At 38.5% G+C, this 20829-nt stretch overlaps 1 long non-coding RNA gene across 1 annotated transcript; it reads left to right on the plus strand.

The window, feature by feature from the left end:
- Positions 1–2080: 2080 nt before the first annotated feature.
- LOC119478798 lies at positions 2081–4409 on the plus strand. Its single transcript, XR_005204504.1, has 3 exons — positions 2081–2222; positions 2377–2490; positions 3498–4409. It is a non-coding gene; the product is annotated as an uncharacterized LOC119478798 (long non-coding RNA).
- The last annotated feature ends 16420 nt before the right edge of the window (positions 4410–20829 follow it).

The raw sequence follows: 20829 nt of genomic DNA on the forward strand, positions 1-20829 counted from the left end.
TTCCAGCTCCGGGAAGGAAGGAAGCTTTACTTTGGCCACTTCGAATAGGGCTGTCAATCGATTCAAATATTTAATCACAATTAATTGCATTATTGTCCACAGTTAATTGCGATTAATTGCAACTTAATCACACCTTTTTATCTGTTGAAAATGTACCTTAAAGGGATATTTGTCATGTATTTAATGCTCTTATCAACATGAGCGTGGACAAATATGCTGCTTTGTGCAAATGTATGTATATTTTTTTTATTATTGGAAATCAATTAACAACACAAAACTATGACAAATATTGTCCAGAAACCCTCACAGGTGTTGTATTTAGCATAAAAAAATATGCTCAAATCATAGCATAACTTTAAACAAATTTGCTTTAACGCGTTAATATCGCGTTAACTTTGACAGCTCTAGTAAATGCACAATACAGACATAGTATGTGTCTTGTGCAGTTGGGTTTTCTCTCATTGTATGCAGTGCTTCTGAATGCTGCACTGAGTTAAACAGAAAGTTATTCATGCGGAGCTCCTTGTCATGCTTTGTGTTTAACTGATGGAACGTGTCATCAAGTGTGCACTGATGGACAGCAGGGATCCATTGGAGCGCTGCGGGGAGCTGAGGCCACATGCCTTTCTGATTTCCTCAACATTCTGACAGCATCATGAATATTTGCTCATACTGACAACCTTCGCTGCTGCGACATGTTTTTCTTTTGTTTTTTTTCATTTTGAATGTTTCCTGACTCTCATTAAAATCTAAAAAGCCCCACAGGGTGTGTAGCTTTCAAGCAAGATATTTGAGCAACAGTAGGCCAGCTATTAATATGTTCCAATAATAATCAAAGCAGCATTTAATCCTCATGGTCTCATCTTTGTTAAACATCTGTCATATAAAAAAGATTTTCTCAATCACATTTTTCTATTACTGTATAGCCCAAATGTCCACTTACTCCATCATCTCAAATTTTACATCTTAAAAAACTCTATATAAAACATAACAAAAGCTGGAAAATACATATTTGTTGTAATAACAGACCTTTCACACAGCAGCAGGTTTAACAAACAGCATTAGGGATGGCTCTGGTCCATTAAGGTGTGTCAGTAAGCAGTAAGAACTGGCACAGCTCAATGAAATATAGCCATTATGATTAGTTACACCTGTCACCTGATAAGTGCTATTTATTCACACTGTAGAGCCCGATAAGGTTGTTGTGTGTATATTTTATTGTTTATTAGGGCTGTCAGTCGATTAAAATATTTAATCGTGATTAATCGCATGATTGTCCATAGTTAATCACGATTAAACACAAATTAATCACACATTTTTTTATCTGTTCAAACTATGACTTGTCCCAAACTGCATGTAATTATCATAAAGTGGGCATGTCGGTAAAGGGGAGACTCGTGGGTACCCATAGAACCCATTTTCATTCACATATCTTGAGGTCAGAGGTCAAGGGACCCCTTTGAAAATAACATGACCGTTTTTCTTCGCCAAAATTTAACATAAATTTGGAGCGTTATTTAGCCTCCATCGTGACAAGCTAGTATGATATGGTTGGTACCAATGGATTCCTTAGGTTTTCTAGTTTCACATGACACCAGTATCTTCACTATCTACCTTTAAAACTGAGCCCGCTACAACCTAAAAATCGCAAGTTGCGTTAATGCGTTAAAGAAATTAGTGGCGTTACAAAAATAATTTGCGTTTTTATCACATTAACTTTAACAGCCCTAATGTTTATCCATTATATTTGTCCTTAAGTCATTTATTTGCTTCACATTTATCTTTCGTATTATAGTTTATATTAGCACATTATCATTTTTTATACTGTTATTTTCACAGTTACTGACCTTAATTAGTTATTAATCTTTTCTTGCCTTATAGCCAGCATATGTGTGAGTCAGTTTCACTACATGTTTACATACATTTTGAAATGTTCATGTCTTATTAGTGATTCTCATGGGAGTCATATGACTCAGATCACATGACCTCTTGATGAGTTTTTACATTTGAACACCTGTCCTCTTTACCCTTCACACCCTGGTGGAGACTTGTTGAGCCGAAATGTGTTGGTGGTTATCGGATGTTTTCCAGACTGCCATCTAACACCAAGGACTTCCTTTAAAAGTAAACTGGACAGTCATTGTTCTTCTGATTTTCTACTTGTGTCTGACAAGTCAATGTGTCCACATCGGTCCACATAAACAAACCTATACAGTTCTAAAGTAAGTGCCTTTTTCCATGTCTTCTTTTTTGTTTTTGTGCTTTTAAAATATTTATTTAATCTTTTCATCAATGACACAGATTATTGGTGGAAATGGTCATTTTTACTGTTAATATACGGTATATATGTCTTGCATTTTGCACACTGCATTGCAGATCTAATAACATTTGGCAGAGCTTCAGCTCTCCAGTCCTTTGGGAACCTCCTGGCACCGCCTCATCAATACCACGGCGTGGTGGCAGGCTCAAAAAAACAATGTGTACTGTACTGTATGTTGTATACTGTGACTTGATACTGCATGTTTCTTTTATGTGTTTTAAATGTTTTAAATGTTTGCGTATATCTTGTCTGAAACACTCGATTGCTGCTGACGTGGTCAAGTCTCTCTTGAAAAATAGATTTTCTAATCTCAATGAGACTTAACTGGTTAAATAAAGGTTTACTAAAAAATAAACATAAACAGCAACAGAAGAGATATGTACAGGGAGTGGTACACATTATTCAGCATAGAAAATTCTGTATACTGTTGTATTCCATCTTATATCACTCTCAAGGTCAAAGGTTCAGCCTCAGTGTCATTATACAGTACAATATAGGATTTGCACAGTAAAATGCAGTTGTAGAGCCCTTTCACATTACAATGCAGGTCAAAACAGGTCAAATATTTTGTATTAGAATATAATAAAACAATACAAAGAAATAGAACAAAGTAGAATAAAAAAGTAGCACTGAAGGAAGAAACAAAAAATGAAAAAATATATAAACAATATGTACACTTTAGTCAACAGGTGTAAATTTATCTTTTTGCAGTGTGATTTAATTACCCGTTATGTTAACTTTGTCAGATTAAGAAGAAGATTTAAAAGCTCCACTATGCGTCCTGCACATGCTGATCATAAAAACATAGTCCAAGCTTTACATGTAGGTAAAATCCTAACAAATGTTTTATTATAAAATTGCATTTCATACCGAGAAAAATTCACAGATTATCTACAGATGATCACACTGCAAGATTAGAGGATGCATCACATCATAACATATTAAAGGGATACTCCTTTACAATTTGGTAAATACACTTGTCTGCTGTCTTAAACAGATTTACACGAGAAGATCAATAATAATTTCATCTCCGCACATCCCGTACAGAGAAGTGTTTTGTCTGGCTCTGCTTTGCACAAAAGCTGTTAGCAGGCAGGATAATATGTTAGCTTTGCTCTGTCAAAAGCTGGTTTTTTTTGTGGTAAATAACACATTTTCATTATAATTATGATTTCAGAACGATGTCAACAAAAACTAACAAAGACCTCCGCTTCCTGTTGGCTCCTCTCTGCTGCTGCCTGGCAGCGAAAGCAGAAGTCATGTGCTCCAGCGCGGCCTCATCATCGGTGGCAGTGGTACCGGGTATGATGGCATGGCAGACCCGGTCACAGATGGTACACTTAGGCGCCCCAGAGGCTGCCTGCTGACAGGACACACACATTACACAAGAAACACTGTTATCCTCCGCTTCCGCTTCAGACACTCTGACCAAACACCTCCGTCAGGTCTTCCTCTGTACAAATATGACTGATACACTCTTTAGGTATCTGGCACACTTCTCCATATACCTGAATACTCTTTTTTTTTATGCCTCACACCGGCAATAGTTAACAGGAATATATTAATATTACTTAATATCTAGAAGATCAACAATTCTAACCTAAATGTTTGAACTATGTCAATTTTCTGAGGAGTTAGTGGTAATATAGAAAATCTAAATTTGGTCAAAGATGCCCATAACCTTTTGTGCAGCAGATAATTGCACTGTGGCGTTAGTTCTGAGTTTCTGTTCCCGGGTCTGCAGGGAGATTCTGAACAGGCTCACTTTCTTGCTCTTTCTAAATTGACCTTATTGACTCCATCTCCGTCTCTTTCTTGTGATAAAGTGCTTTTGGCAGATCTCATTAAAGCTAGACGTTACATCTAAAAGAGGCTCATAGCTGATCTCCCCAAGGCCTCGCATCTCTTTAGCAACATCGAAAAGTTCTTGAATCAATCAGAAATTTGAAAAGCCCCCGCCGTTCCTTGTCCCGCCAGTCTTTAGACGTCTTTGGTGGTGGCGGTTGGAGAGTATAATGAGGATATGACCTCCGGCAAAGCCAAATATTAAACTGTAAAAGTAAATAAAAGTGAGTAGAGTGTTAACTCATTAGTATATTGTACTAAAAAAAAAGCATAGCTTGCTCAGTTTAATTTTTAATCTACATTAGGGGTGCGGCTATTTGGATGGCAATGTCGGTTGGTCCACCACTTTGGGCCAGACCATAGACTGTATATAAGAAGTGGACGTAGTCACCGTGATGTCTACGGTTTTGAAGCCTTGTGTTTGGGATTTTGGCCGTCACCATCTTGTTTTGTTGCAACCAGAAGTGACACGAGAGGGTGGAGCTAAGTACAACCGAACACTGAATAAGACATTTTTAGGCGACCAAAATGTTACAATTAACTGTGATAAACTGAAACACGCTGTGAAAGGGTTAAAGTTCTAAGCCGAAAACAAAGAAAACTCCTAGACCGGACAACGCCGTGGTAGCGACCTGTCAATCACAAGGTAGCCCCGCCCTAAAGCATCCCCTGCTTTATGGTCTATTTGACTCTAAATGGGACCATAATTTACTAAATGAACATCATGCTGTATTGAAGAAGACTTGAAACTAGCGATTGAGACCATAAACTCATGTTTACAATGTTTACTGAGGTAATAAATCAAAAGAGAAGTAGCCTCATTTTCTCATAGACTTCTATACAATCAGACTTCTTTTTGCAACCAGAGGAGTCGCCCCCTGCTGGACATTAGAAAGAATGCAGGTTTAAGACACTTCTACATTCACTTTTCAGACCCGGCGGTTGCCGACTGGTCCAGACTGAAATATTTCAACCAATATTGGACAAAAAATTTGACAAAATTGTCATTCATGGTGCCCAGAAGATGAATCCTAATGATTTGGTGATCTTCTGATGTGTTTATTTATCCTATCAAGCACATTTTCCTGCTCATGTCTGTGGGCTCTATATACCTTTAATGTCTAATTTCAATGGCAAGCTGCAGGTTTCACTGCACAGGCGTAAGGGTTTTGAAAACTGACAACCTTTGGGGGAAAGTACCCTGCTATTGTTTCCATACTTCAGAAAATTGTTTCTTTTTTCCATCAGTATACAGTAAATACATAACTGAAGCCTTCAGTTGAACGCTCAGACGTGTGACAGCAGCTGACACGGTGCTCTGTCATCCATGAAGGAAATGCAGGAATGGGATAGCTGTGGAGAGGAGTGTTTGGGAAAGATACACAAGAACAGAGGACACAGAAGAGGTGGAAATATACTTCATAACAGAGTGTACAAAAATGAGAGCGACCCGGGGAGGCTTTTAGAGAACTAAAAAATAAAGACAATCCCCAGAATTTCAATATCACAAAGGAGGGAAAGTTGAATCTTTTCTGGGAGAAATGGTGCTGCAGAGCTACTAAATATAATACAAAATAAATAATAATAAATAATATAAAATTAGCGAGTACACATAGAAGTCAATCATGATATTTAGTTGCTATATCCTCTTGCTTATAACAAGGTTGCTGATACTGTTAAAGGAATACTTCACCCACAAAATGACCATTTGTATATCAATTACTCACCCCGTGTTACCTTAATACGTTGTTTTTCTCACATGCCTCCACATTGATCGAAGAATAAAAAAATGGAGAAAAGTCTCGATAAACTGAGGTAAATGGAGGCCGCGTTTAACAACAGCAAAACTATACCAAAACATCTGTTTACAAACTCTCACACAACTCGTGCAGAATAATCCACGTCTCATTTATCCAGTCCTATGTTCAGAACTCCCAAACACATGCATCTTCACTAAAACCTTACAATTTAAAGTAGGGCTGTCAATCAAAAATATTTAATCGCGATAAATTGCATGATGATTTATAGTTAATCACGATTAATCGCAAATGAATGGCAAATGAATGGCAAATGAATGGCACATTCTTTTATCTGTTCCAAATGTACCTTAAAGGGAGATTTGTCAAGTATTTAATACTCTTATCAACATGGGAGTGGACAAATATGCTGCTTTATGCAAACGTCTGTATATATTTATTATTGAAAAATCAGTTAACAACACTAAACAATTACAGATATTGTCCAGAAACCCTCACAGGTACTGCATTTTGCATAAAAAATATGCTCAAATCATAACATGGCAAACTGCAGCCCAACAGGCAACAACAGCTGTCAGTGTGTCAGTGTGCTGACTTGACTATGACTTGCCCCAAACTGCATTGATTATCATAAAGTGGGCATGTCTGTAAAGGGGAGACTCGTGGGTACTCATAGAACCCATTTTCATTCACATATCTGGAGGTCAGAGGTCAAGGGACCCCTTTGAAAATGGCCATGACAATTTGCGACAAAACTAGTATGACACGGTTGGTACCAATGGATTCCTTAAGTTTTTATAGTTTCATATGATACCAGTATCTTCACTCTAGCGTTAAACCTGAGCCCGCTACAACCTAAAAATCGCAAGTTGCGTTAATGCGTTAAAGAAATTAGTGGCGTTAAAACCAATTTGTGTGAACACGTTAACTTTGACAGCCCTAATTAAAACACTTCAGACTCACACGGACAAGTAGCACGCCTGCACAAGCGTGAGACTGTTTATGTGGAAGTGTTTTAAATAATAAGGCTTTAGTGAAGATGCATGTGTTTGGAAAGTATTGAGCTGGATATATATGACTGGATAAATGAGACTTGGATTATACTCTCAGATTTGTTTGAAAGTTTGTAAACGGATGTTTTGATATAGTTTTAGTTCTAGTTTTTAATTTATGTTTATCACTGTATACAATAAACACGCAGCCCACTGCTTTTTACTGCCTTTTTGTATCACCTCCTCAAAAAGAAGATAGTTTGTTGTGTCAGTTTCTTTTGAAAAGCATGTTGAGACTGAAGCTGTGCCGTCTTCTAAGCAAACCTCTCCATTTTCAAGTAACTTAAACTACAGGTATGTCACTGCTGGAGACGGTGTTTACTCTGCAGAGTCATACACTTCTTAAATGTCAGTGCGTCTTTTGTTGATGAACCCAGCTTCCTTCCTTCCCGTGTGTCACTTACATTGCCAAGTGTTCTTTTGTGTCTGATTTTTTTTTTTTATTTCTCTTGCTCCAATTTCTGTTGACCTCCACATTGCTGAGTGGTGTGTTTCTCTCAGATCTCATTTTTAATCAGCTCAGTTGGACAGGCTGAAATCAGAGAAGTGGGTTTGTGAATTCCCTCCTGCTGCTTGAATTGAATAACTGTCACTGTGTTTACCCAAATTCCTGTCATTACGGTGCCATGTATTTGGGACAGTTTCATACAAAGGACAGAATATTCACCGCTGAGGTGGTTCTTTAAAAAACTTCAGTTGCTTCTCCTCCTCTTCTTCATGTGTTTTCTTTCAGTCTGTCTTTGTGACAGGTACTACTTTACACCCAAATTAGTTTTTAGACGAAGCCATCTGGAGGTGCTGTTTCCTATGACTGTGAGGAATGACGGTCAGGTCCCCGGTGTCCTTTAATGGCTAAAGTTTCTGAATAAAAGTGTCCAAACCTGCAGATGAATGCTCCGGTGTCACCTGTGGTTTTGGCATATCGTTGCCAAAAAAACACACCAGATGTATCAATGATGAGCATGCAAAAATATGCAACTTTCCACACAAAGACTGATATTTATACATGCAATTTGGAGGATTTATTTTGGTATCACACTGTAGAGTTTCAAACAACAACCTTTCCCAGCAGAATTTTGCATGCATTGTACATTTTCATTTGCCTAGCACCAAAACAATGGAAATAAACACTTCTTTAATTAACTTTTGAATTACTATATAAATAGTTCATAATGCAGTCGCAAAATAAAGGCAAAAGAGTGTTACATTAGAAGGAAATAACGTGATAGGTGGTGAATGGAGTCTATGGGAGATTATACCTGCTTGCTTGCTGTCTCTGCGTTTGCCAACCATGTGCCACTGAGAGGTGAACTCTTTGATGTTTGAGTCCTCGAGGCTAATGAAGAGGAGCTTTGACAATATCTTAACTGGGAGTCTGAGCCTCCAGTCACTGAAACCCCTCTGGCACCATGCAGTTGAAAGTAGCAGAACGAGGATGTGCTCACACACACACACACACACTCACACAGCTGGAAGTTGTATGCCTCCTGGAAATGTTACTGCTACAAAATAAAACTATAACAACAGCCAGCGAGTGAGCTAGATGTCTGAATGTCACTCAATCTGTTTGATGCCCTGGTGGTCCTGGAGGGTCCAGAGGAGGCCAATGCCATTTGTGACCCGACCAAAAAATGCAGTGGTAAGCCTGGACACCCTCACTGATTTGATTTTATTCTTATATACACTAACCAACTTGTCCAATCACCCACAAATTTCCCCAAAAAAGAAGAATAAAAGAAAAAAAATTGAAGCATCACAGGATAAAAACAGTAACAATTAATATATTGTGGTCCTGGCCTGCCCCAAAACACAATAACAAAGGCTGCTATTGTACATAAAAAATGTCAATATCACATTATACAAATACTCCAGCACAAGTAAAAGTCCCATATTCAAAACTTTACTTAAGTAAAAGCACTATATTAGCAACAAAGTGTAATTAAAAGTATGAAAAGTAAAACTACTCTTAATGCAGAATGGTGTCAGTGGATCATTGTTATTGATGTACCAATATTTAATCTGTATTTCAATGTTGTAGTTGGTCGAGGTGGAGCTAATTTAAACTTTAATATAATATATAACAATGTGTCAACTTACAAACTGATCCTACGTTTTGTATGTAAAATACCAATATGAAAAGTAGCTGTTAATGTTGTGGAGTAGAAAGAACAATAGCAGCCTACCACAAAATTAAACTTAAGTAATGTAATTGAGTATTAGTTACTTTCCTCCACTAGACTCTGCATACATACATCTACATGTCACAACTGAAGTGAAAGTTGTGATATGCAAATTTAATTATTGCAGCTACAGTAGGCCTATTAGCCTACTCTTTATACAAATAAACTCGGAAAAACCTGGCTGACCTGCAACGAATCCTGGTTGAGGAATGGAACGCCATCCCGCAGCAACGTGTGACCAGGTTGGTGGCCAGCATGAGGAGGAGGATGAGGCGTATAGATCTTCCACCTGCTACTAAGGCTCCTGACGGTGTATTAAATGAATAAAGTGTAAAATTGCCAATATGTTTTGTTTGTTCCTTGTTACTGATAGAGAGTTCAATCATCCAATCCACCAAACAACTCAAAACAAGAGTCAATACTAACAGGAGAATACACTGTTTACCATTGGCAGAGCATTTTGGTGATTTTTTCTTGGGCGCTCCCCACATAATCAGCTGTGCTGCTCATCCCACAAATGCATGATCCTTACAAGTTGGACATCATTGTGAAGGTAAATAAACAGGCTTTCCAACGATGTAAAATAAAATGCCAATTAGCATTGTAACAACAGAGAAATAATCCACCAAACACAAATTTAAAAACTTTTTTTTCCGAGTTTACTATATTTTCACTAGAACACTTAGCACATTCACCCCTCTCTCCTCTTTACACTTCCTTTAATAAAACCTTTTTACACCTGTTTTGAAAAAAACTGTATTTGCTGTAATTTATAAAGCTGTTAAAAATGCTTGGCAAGACACATTTTATGGATTTAGATCAGGGGTCTCAAACTCGCGGCCCGCGGACCAATTGCGGCCCGCAAGACGATATTTTGTGGCCCCCACCTTGATATGAAAGTTTAATGTTAGTGCAGCCTGCAAATTTTTTTTTTTTTTTATAAAGTTTTTTTATTTGGGGGCATTTTTTCATTTTTATTGACAGGACAGTGGATAGAGTCTTGGAAAGGGGGGAGAGAGAGAGTGGATGCGGAAAGGGCCACAGGCTGGATTCGAACCCGGGCCGCCGCGGTCAGGACCAAGCCTTACAGTTTTTCTCAATTGTTTACACACAAATACTGGTACTTGACACACAATGACCACAACATGTAACTCATGCACCAACCCCCTGAACCAATTCTGCTAAACTACAAGCACAATTCCTGCTTTACACTCAAATTGCAGTTCTAAAACACACTTTTTTCAAAACACTACACACAATTCTCTGCATTTGGCACAATTTTCATGAAGAAAATCTCGTTTTCACAAGGAACACACTGTCATTCAAAATTCTAAAGTCAATTGCCCTACTATGCACACTGACTCATCACATGGGCAAACACCTGTCACACAGTGTTACAATTAGCAATCAGAGCTTTAGCATAAAAGGGCAAACATTGCTTGTGATGTGGATGAGGTGCTGTGGCCAGACCGAAACAGAAGAGAGGATGCAGCATAGTTTTTTTCCCGTTTTTTTTTACTGTAACTGTATACAGTAAATTCTTCTGTTGTTTTGTATGTAGACCACTGTATGTGCAACTTTGTGTTGGTTGGGATGTACACTGTGTACATTGTTTTTGTGGGGAAAATAAAATATATTTGTTACCGTGTATTTGTGTGTTCTGAGTATAAAAACAATATTCTAAAATATTTTACAACACACTTATGTATGTACTGTCTGTAGTAAGTGTAACACTGAACAAAAAAAAGGCCTAAGTCATTATGATGAATGGAGAAGAAGTGTTTTCCATTCATCATAGTGTTTTACATTGAGCACATCAGTGTTCAACTGGTTCTTATAAATGTCTATTCATATGATGGTTTGTGTGTGTCATTTGAAAACAAAATACCATTTTGAGAAGAAATAACATTGTTTTGAATGTAAAGTTTCATTTTGCAGGAGAATTGAGGGGTTTTGCCCATTGTGTGTGTGTTTTTTGATTTGTGTGTAGAGTTCTGAGAGTATGAGGCATGCTTTCAGAAAATGTGTGTAAACAATCGAGAAAAACTGTAATACATGGGCGCCCGCTCTACCAACTGAGCTAACCACGCGCCCTCGGCCCGCGAGTTCTATGTGAATGGCAGTTTGCCGTGGAAGGTCCGTTTGTTGCGCGAGCCCGAGCTGAACGAACCTACCAATCACAGCGGGGTATATGGCTCCCGGGGGCGGGCAATCAGCCGGGCTTGATGCAAGCAGAGAAACATTTCACAACAACTATGGCGGCCCGTGTAACATCGCATAAGCTTGATTAAAGCTTGATTTATACTTCTGCGTTGACTCGACGCCGCAGCCTGACTCCACCTCTCCAGACACGTAACTACACGTCGCGGCGACGCAGACCGCAACAGCTGTGATTGGTCCAGTCTCTCAGCGATGCTGAGCGGCCAGGACCAAGTTCTACTTCTCTCTGCCTCCATCTGTTCAATGTTTGTTCACACAAATCCACTCAGATATATGTTCTCTTCTCGGCGTTGCAGTAATGTCAGTAAAAGCTCTGTGGTTCAACAGTTATTAGCTCCAACTGCGCTCAGTTTCTGTTTGTAGTACAAGAAGAAGAAGAAGAAGAAACTCATAGAGACGCCGCCGCCAACTAGCGGTTTGGTGGTGTAATTGCAGAGCAACACAAACAGCAGGCACAACTTTATTGCGGAGTGACACCAAGTGGAATGAATATATATCTTGTCTTTTTCAAAGCCTGCAGTGAAGAGAAAGGTTGGTGACGAGCACAGACAATTTCAGGAAAAGTGGGAGACGCAATAGAGGCCATGTTCAGAAGAACCGCTCGTGTTCTTCAATGTTCCATTCATGTTCAGGACAGTTCATGTTCAGAAGAACCCATTCAAGTTAAAGAACTGTTAATAATGACGTTTGAGAAGATTGTTTTTTTTTTTTAACAACGCTTTTTTTGTGGAATACCTGATGCGGCCCAGCCTCACCCAGACTCTGCCTCCAGCGGCCACCAGGTAAATTGAGTTTGAGACCACTGTGCTACAGTATGTTGAGTTTCTTGAGTGAAACAGCGCCCCCCCGGGTTCCAGCGCTGTTCAATGTCTTCCAGTCGGTGTGGTAGAAGGTGGTATTGCACCCTCAAAGTCGAGTTGCAGTCTGATGAAGGACAGCCGTTCAGGTGCCAAACTTTTGACTCCAGACAGTTGAGGACACCGCCATGCGTTGTGTGTTATTGCTGCTGACCACATGTTCAGTAGGGACAGAGTCTGCAGAGGCTTTGACTATACTGTAGTTTGGACATTTCCCTTTTTGTTTTGCAGCTATTTGTTGCTCATTAGTCTGTTGATTGGTTGTGATTAGTGGTTGTTTTTGGCCTGTGCAGGAAGTCTGGTTTTGTATTGCAGCTGTGCTACATAATGAGTGATTAGTCAGGATATACTGAAGGCTTTCAGTATGCTGCAGATATACTGCAGATTAGACTTGTCTTTTTACTGGTCTTTTTTTTAATTATTATTCAATACTGATCTGTGCTTGTATCAGAGTATACGTTTTGTAGTATATTTGTCTGAAAAGAAAAAATAATTGCAGCCCTTCGAGAGTTGGAAAAATCCTGTGTGGGAGTATTGCAGCTTAACAGCTGTACAGTGTCTTTTCAACTGATGACTGTCTCTTAAACTGGACTTCCTGCATCGTATGTCATGACTTAACCTGTACCTGATGCAATATGCCTCCACCAACGCAGCCCCCTTGCATTGTTTTAACACAGAGCTGTTCGGTATAAGGAACCAGCACAGGCCAAGTTTTTATATCTCAAACAAATCCCCAAAAGGTGGACACAAAAAAACTGCACACACAACTTTAGGATACTGAGTCAGAATCATATGAAGCATGAGCTACACAAATGTTCCAACCTGGATTCATATTTTGTATTAATCTGGTTAGTTTTCAAATCTCAGTAAAGATTTTTGACATCATTTTGTTTTTTTCATAAATGTGCATCTTTGTATCTTAATAGCAGTGGTGCATCACAGATCCTCTCCACAATTTATATGCATATTAGATCTGTGTACGCTTGTAATGAACCAGTTCTATATGCAGTTTCTATATGTCTAAAGGCAAAAGCCTGCCATCATAGAGAGGAATTATAAATCCTACAAAATGGGAACAACGGCGCAGTCTCTGTCGTACACATTGTGTGTGTGACACAAGTGGTTTTGTGAAGAGTAAAAACAGAGAGCTTCACACCTGTCCAAACACTGCGTGAAGTGGACGTGAATGCTGGATTGTCAAATTCGGAAAAGCTTCAAAATAGTCAGACACCTGCCGACGTGGGGAAGGCGTGGGGGGTTTCAGATGCTTTTAGACAAATTGTCAAACACACTGATACCTGTAGAGCGTGATACTTATCCACTACTCTATTCTGTATGTGTCTGCTGAAACTCATTTGATAAAAGTTTGATCAGGGCCAGCTGACAAACCACTGTGTTTTTGAGTCCTGTCAAATGACTGTGGAAAAGACCCCCCCCCAAAAAAGCATTCAATGGTGCGTATACTCTGCTGTCGTATTTAAATGCAAAAACGCAATAATGTCTGATATAGGGTAGGGATATTGTCTTCATGTCTACTCTGTTTACAGCTTGGTCTGCTGAAATTCTCAGACAGATTAGATGGCAGAGGTTCAACTCGGAAACAAACTTAATTTGCCAGCTGAAAGCACGCTGACATCCTTAAAAGCGCCGCGGAATTTACAAAAACATCAAGTACGATTGGAAAAACATCCTCCTCACGGCACACAAACTCTGTCTGTGACAGCAGTCTTTAAAAATGCAAACAAATCTGACTGTGACACTATCAAAGCGTGTAACAGAAATCATTGCAGATGTTTCTACCAACAAATGTTTAAACGTCGTTACAAGTCGGATTCATGAGCTCCAACTGATAGACATCTGATCTCACGTCTCCATGCTTCTGTACGTCTGCAGGAGCAGCGGAGAGGGCAGAGACATCCCAGCGCAACTTTTACAACTGGCGTTTAGAACTCTGATGTCAGCCCCGCTGGTGCACTGAGCCTTACAGCTGAGTGAATTGACAAAGATTTCAATTTTTTGCCTGAAGCACAGGCGTTTTGAGGGTTGCATACTGCACAGCGGAAGCCATTTCTTAGACATGTGCCAACATGTTTGAAATGGGGCACACTGATGCTTCAGAAGTGCATGTGGTGGTAAAGGACAGTGTGAGAAACAGCAGCAGCAGCATGATAATTAGTTAACAAGTAGCAATATAATAATAATAATGATCTCCTAAATACAAATGTGAAGTTGTAGAAACTAATTCCAAAAACAATTTTCTCCAAAAACTAATATATAAATAATTGAAAGTCATATTTTCACCTCCTGAATCAACAATAAAACATACTGCAGCCAACTGGGTGATAGGTAGACAGACGTTAAGGAATTTCGGTCGCCTAAAAATGTCTTATTAAGTGTTCGGTTGCCTCTTGATTCACTCCTGGTTGCAAAAAATCAAGATTGCGACGGCCAAAATGCCAAACTCGAAGCTTCAAAACAGCAGTCCACAAACCAATGGGAGGTGTCACGGTGACTACGTCCACTTCTTATATGCAGTTTATAAGTCAAACCCGCATCGGGGGTCTCTCTGAATGGGTCGGCGTGCATCAGCCGGGTTGGGCATGGGTCGGCTGCTGTCTGGCTTTGGTGAACTGGCGCTTCCAATACTAATGGAAATTGTTTAATTTAACTGATTTTGCAGAAAAAAACCCAAACAATTTCATTTTTTATTTGGTAATTATTTGATGTGATTCAGTGTAATTCAGTTTAGGGCTGCAACTAACGATCATTTTCATTGTCTATTAATCTGTTGATTATTTTCTCAATTAATCGATTAGTTGTTTGGTCTATAAAATGTCAGAAAATTGTGAAAAATGTTTACTGTCATAGAGTTAAGAAACCAGAAAATATTCACATTTAAGAAGCTGGAATCAGAGAATTTAGACTTTTCTTTTCTTAATAAATTATTAATTTAATAGTTGACAACTAATCGATTAATCGTTGCAGCTCTAATTCAGTTGTTTATCATTGAACTACACTGCAGACTGGAGTCTCATGGCCCTGGCTGAAATGTACAATAAAACATGCAATAATGTGAGTGAAGCAGAGCTCACATAAACAGCTAATTCTGTTGTTCACATGTTCAGCAGGGACAAAGCTGCAGGACAGAATTTTTGACTTTTTATAGGCCTTCTGATCTTCATCTTCTCTATGAGCCTTTATATTTAGTCTTCTTTTAATTCTTCTTTTGTTTGTTAGGAGTCGTGCCTATATCCACAGATGACACACTGAACCAATCTCTGCAGTACTGCTGAACTATGTGGGTTAATTTGGCCTGATTTTCATATTGGTAGGTGACTGTGGCGATGCTCATTTTCAGCAATATTATGTTTTTATCAAATAAACTTTTTCCACAAAGCTGCAGAGAGTATATTATATTGTTAGATCAAATTTCTTCACCTGCAGTTATTTGTATTCATGACAAAGATGCCTTCTTACCCGCACCTTCCATGGATTTAAACTTGTTCTTTAGGGAAGTGTGTGCTGGCGGCTTGTGCCCCAGAACTTTTTTTTTTTGTTCCTGTCTGGCAATGCCTCTGGGTGTCTTTACAGATTTCTTTAGCTCAGCCTCAGGCTAGACACATCAGGTAGACACCTCATCAAGATGAATGACAGGAACTTGACCAACTAACGGGCACCAGAGTGGGACTATAATCTGCTGACTAAAGGCATAAAGTTGCATAATGCATATTTAATTTAATCATAATATTCCAATTACAAAACAAACATTGTTAGTGTAAGTCCTTGAGAAGAGGACTATCAGATCTGTGTGTGTCAGTGTTCATTTCGTTAATGAAAACTAACTAACGAAGACTAAAATGTAGTTTAAAAACATAAAAACTTTACCAAAATCTCTCTCTCTCGGTCAGTCCGTCTCTGTCCTTCTTATCTCACACCTCAATCCTGACTTTTGTGCTACTATAGTGCATAAAGTTGGCAGTATGCGGGTTGTTTCGGGTTGTTGAGTAACGCATATTTTTACATGTTGAATGGTTGGATTGGCTGTCATAACGGACTCGTGGGTGCGACTGAACCGCGCATCACTAATGAGCTGTTAATGACTGCAAAGCTGCATTCTTAATCATTCAACCTGTGTTTTTCATCAGATAATAAGATACAATTTGATGTGAAATAAGTTTTAATAAAATAACAGAAAGGATAAATATAATCTGATGACTAAACACAACTAAGATTCAATTAAAAAAAAACATGACAAAATTAAGAGAAAACATTTTGACTAAAATCAAATGACTTTGGTGACTAAACAGTTGTTGTCAACTAAAACTATGAAGGAAAAAAATGACTAAAATGTGACTAAAACTAAGAAGCATTTTCTTTTTAAGACTAAATCTAAAATAGCTGCCAAAATCAACGTTGCTATGTGTTTGTATGTGCATGAGTCGATGTCAAACCTTTAAGGCCAACTGTTGCATCGACATACTAGTTAATGGCATGCAGATGCATGAATTATTCATGCATATTAATGCAGTTTTATTCAGTGATTTTCACGGGTACAACACTGCTGCCGCACTGCTTTGGTGGTAACAGGTGGACTTTTAAAGTTTCAGATAAACACGTTACTCCAGTTGCACTCACTTCACCTTCCATATCTCTTCGCCCGCCTTGTTTCCTCGTTATTACAAACAAACAAAAACTAGCTGGAGGTGAAACTATTTTAGGAGTTTTATTGTTGTTCTTTCCAGTTCAGAATATGGAAAAAAGTACACAGGTAGTAGTTGTTGAGAAATGATGTTGACTGTGTGTAAAGGATTTTCTCCAGACTCACAGCTGACTAGCTAATATTGATAAGCTTTTCTCGACTTGCATGATCAGTTTGCCGTGAAATTTACCTTTAAAGTGTTTTTAGACATTTAGTTTGATACCTGACTGGATGATGAATATTATGCTCTCAACACAACACAAGTTATTTTGCTTCTTCCGTCTCCTTTTTTTGTCTTAACTGATTTTTTGGGCGGTGAAGTTGAACAAGAGTTAAGTGTCAATGGATCATTTGTACAGGAATGCCACACAACAGCATTATTATAACTAACCAGTCATTGTTGAGTGTTTTTAAAAAGATCCTTGAGAATCAGCCACAGGTTCACACAGAACCACAGGCTCTGTACATATTCGTCATTACACTTGGTCGTCATTTCATTGGACAAAATGCGCCTGAAAAACATCTTCTAATCCGTCAGTAATGATGTGTACTCTTGCTGGCAGTTGTGATGTTGCCTCCAGATTTGAGGTGTGAACTGTAGATGAGGTCCAGGGCAGCAGGAGGGACAGCTGGGCGTCATCATGTCCTGCGTCAAGAGGAAGGAGTGAGGTAGATGAAGGCGCTTTCTGCCCTCTCTTCTCTCTGACACACGCCTTGATTGCCTTGTTTTCGAAATTAGAAATTCCAGTATCGTGACAATACTACTGTCTAGAACAATATAATGAAAATATATGCACACGCCTAAAAAGAATGATGGTGTATGAACATTTGTACTTATAGTGACTTTACAGTTACAGCCTGTTAGCTTACATAAGAAAGATTCCAGTAAGATAGCCTCAGTTTAAGTATCGGGAGAGAAAAGGTTGGATCGTTGCATCCTCAAGTTGTCTTAGTAGTATAATAATTATATTCTTAAGAAGAATTACACATGTGAGACCGCCTGATCTGAGTTCTTGATACAAAGTAGGATGTGAGGATGTCGGTGTACAAACAGAGCAGGACTTCAGGTTTTTGAGCTAAATCGCATCCATAAAACAACACGAGGTGCTCAGTCAGGCCTCACCCAGAGGGATCTGTCTACCAAAGGCTCATTGTACCTCTCTAACCCTACATCTTTCTACGAAAGACGATCAAACATGAGATCAGTGAAACCCCGGAGAAACACATGACCCCAGAAGAGAAATCAGGTCATGCACAAGTAAATGGTAGGGCTGTGCAAAGTATGACTGGCAGAGACCCATGGGCACAACATGAGGAAGGCTAAAACAAAGGAAATTTTAGGGCAGTTAAGACGTGGAAGCCTCAAGGACCCAAATCCACAGCCGAAAATACTCCAAACACGAGGCAGTGGTACAGCTGGGAAAACAGTACAGAGATGACGGGGACAAATAGAGACATTCACCAAACATTGAGTCTAATTCAGGAGGCCAAAGAGAAACTTATTCAACCACTGTTCGCCCACGTCTCTGATCTCTTACACTCCAGCGTTGGTAGGTGCTACAGTCAATTTATCAGATCAGATGATAAGTGTTGTATGTTCATGGTATTTGACAGTATGTCCTTGTTTCTGTATGAGCAGTGCTCTCCATCTCTCTGTCAGTGTTGGGAAAGCTACTTGGAAAGTGTAGTGATCTAAGCTACCAGTTACTCTACGTTAAATGAAGCTTCACAAACTGAAGCTATTCTCCCAGAGAAATGTAGAAAGCTAAGCTATAGCAACACGGCAAAAGTAGTTAACTACATCGAAGCTATTTTACTTTTTTTTTTTTTTACATCGAACCAACTTCAGTCCAAGTCAATGTATATAATATAAATATATATATAGGCCTAATGTAAATTATAAAATAATTTAATAATTAGGGCTCTCAATGTTAACGCGATAATAACGCATTAATGCAAAGTCATTTTAACGTCACTAATTTCTTTAACGCAACTTGCGGTCTTTAGGTTGTAGCGGACTCAGTTTTAAAGCTAGAGTGAAGATACTGGTATCATATGAATCTAGAAACCTAATGAATCTATTGGTACCAACCATGTCATACTAGCTTGTCACAGAGGAGGCTAAATAACGCTCCAGAGTCGCGCTAAATTTTGGCAAAGAAAAACTGGCATGGCCATTTTCAAAGGGGTCCCTTGACCTCTGACCTCAAGATATGTGAATGAAAATGGGTTCTATGGGTACCCACGAGTCTCCCCTTTACAGACATGCCCACTTCATGATAATCACATGCAGTATGGCTGACTGATCTTTAGTAGTTTTAATTCAGACTGCAGCAGAATGTTCTGCTGTGCTTGAGCTTCAGAAATGCTTGGGGAAATGTAGCTTGAGTTGACGCTACCTCACGCTACTGAGAAATATAGTTACAACGCTACTTCTAGTGCTGCTACGGCCAAACGCTGCTCTTTTTGTTAATAAACACGTTTGGGTTGTCTCACTGTATGTACCTGACCACTTTGAAATGTACTTATGAATCTCACTCACTCTCTGTAAAGAGAGAAAACATGAGATGATTTAGCTTCTTCTACACTCATTATTCAGCTATTCAGCTGTGAAATAAAAAGAGGAGCTTTTCCTGTTGTCCTGGGTGTTTACTCTCATTCATTTTTTATATGTCTGCGGGTTCATCTCGAAGCAGCAAAGCACAGCGTTGCTCCATTTTAATTTAATTAGGTAGGTAGGGTTGATCTGAATATTCATTTATTACTGTAATAAACCCTAATGATAAAAGTTATTCACAGTTGTGTCTTGAACAGAGGCATCATTTGGCACTTCCAATCTCATTTGTCAGATTTCATTCATGGAAGAAATGAACAGCAGGTTTTATCTTGATTAACAATGTATGAATGGAATATGTCTCATTTGTTAAACGTCGGCACAGATTATTTTGTACACGAAGCCCCTGAATGGAACAATGTCAATGGGTCCTGTTGTGACTTGAATTACAATTGACTTGTTTCAGTATGTCCCTCTTACCAGCATCATATACCGATATCCAGCCCTATTTAGAAGTTATTGTCGGTGTATTTTTTTTTTTCCTTTGGAGAGAGCCAGCCGAGCTGTTTCTCCATGCTTCCTGTCTTTATACTAAGCTGAGCTAAGCTAACTAACTGCTGGCTGTAGCTTCATATTTACTGTACAGTCGTATCTATCTTCTTCATTTAGCTAGTAGCTTTTGGAAAAAAAGAGAAAAAGCACATTTAAAATATTAAACTATTCCTTTAAGTTTCAGTGTGTCGAGCACTGCCTTATAATTTTAGAAGGTAGAATGAGCCCGTTTGTGTTTATATTTATACACATTTACGTATATATATTTGTTTTGATCGCCTTGTTTTACCATTTTACTGTTTTACTGTTATTGATGTGTTCTGCGATGTTCTGTTTTAATAGTTTACTTTTGCTTCATATCTCTGCTTTTATTGTCTTGTGAAGTACTTTGTAACATGTTCTGAAAAGTGCTTTATAAATAAATGTATTATTATTATTATTTTTATTATTTAGAATGAATTAGCCTTTTCCAGTCCGTGTAATTCTCTCATATTTCATGTAATGTATCCAGTGGTGGAAAAATAACTAAGTACATTTACTTAAGTACTGTACTTAAACTACTACTCCACTACATTCCTGAGGGAAATATTGTACTTGTTACTCCACTACATTGTATTTGACAGCTGTAGTTACTTTACAGATTCAGATAAATAATACAAAATGTAAGTAACACATACGTTATGATGTATTATTATACAATAGATTAAGCTTCACAGCAGTATATAAATTTGTTAAAAATTATCCCCACCTTTACTAGCTGCAGAATTAAAGTTTTACACATGAATGATATTAA

Source organism: Sebastes umbrosus, chromosome 19 (assembly GCF_015220745.1).
Source record: "Sebastes umbrosus isolate fSebUmb1 chromosome 19, fSebUmb1.pri, whole genome shotgun sequence".
Taxonomy (NCBI): Eukaryota; Metazoa; Chordata; class Actinopteri; order Perciformes; family Sebastidae; genus Sebastes; species Sebastes umbrosus.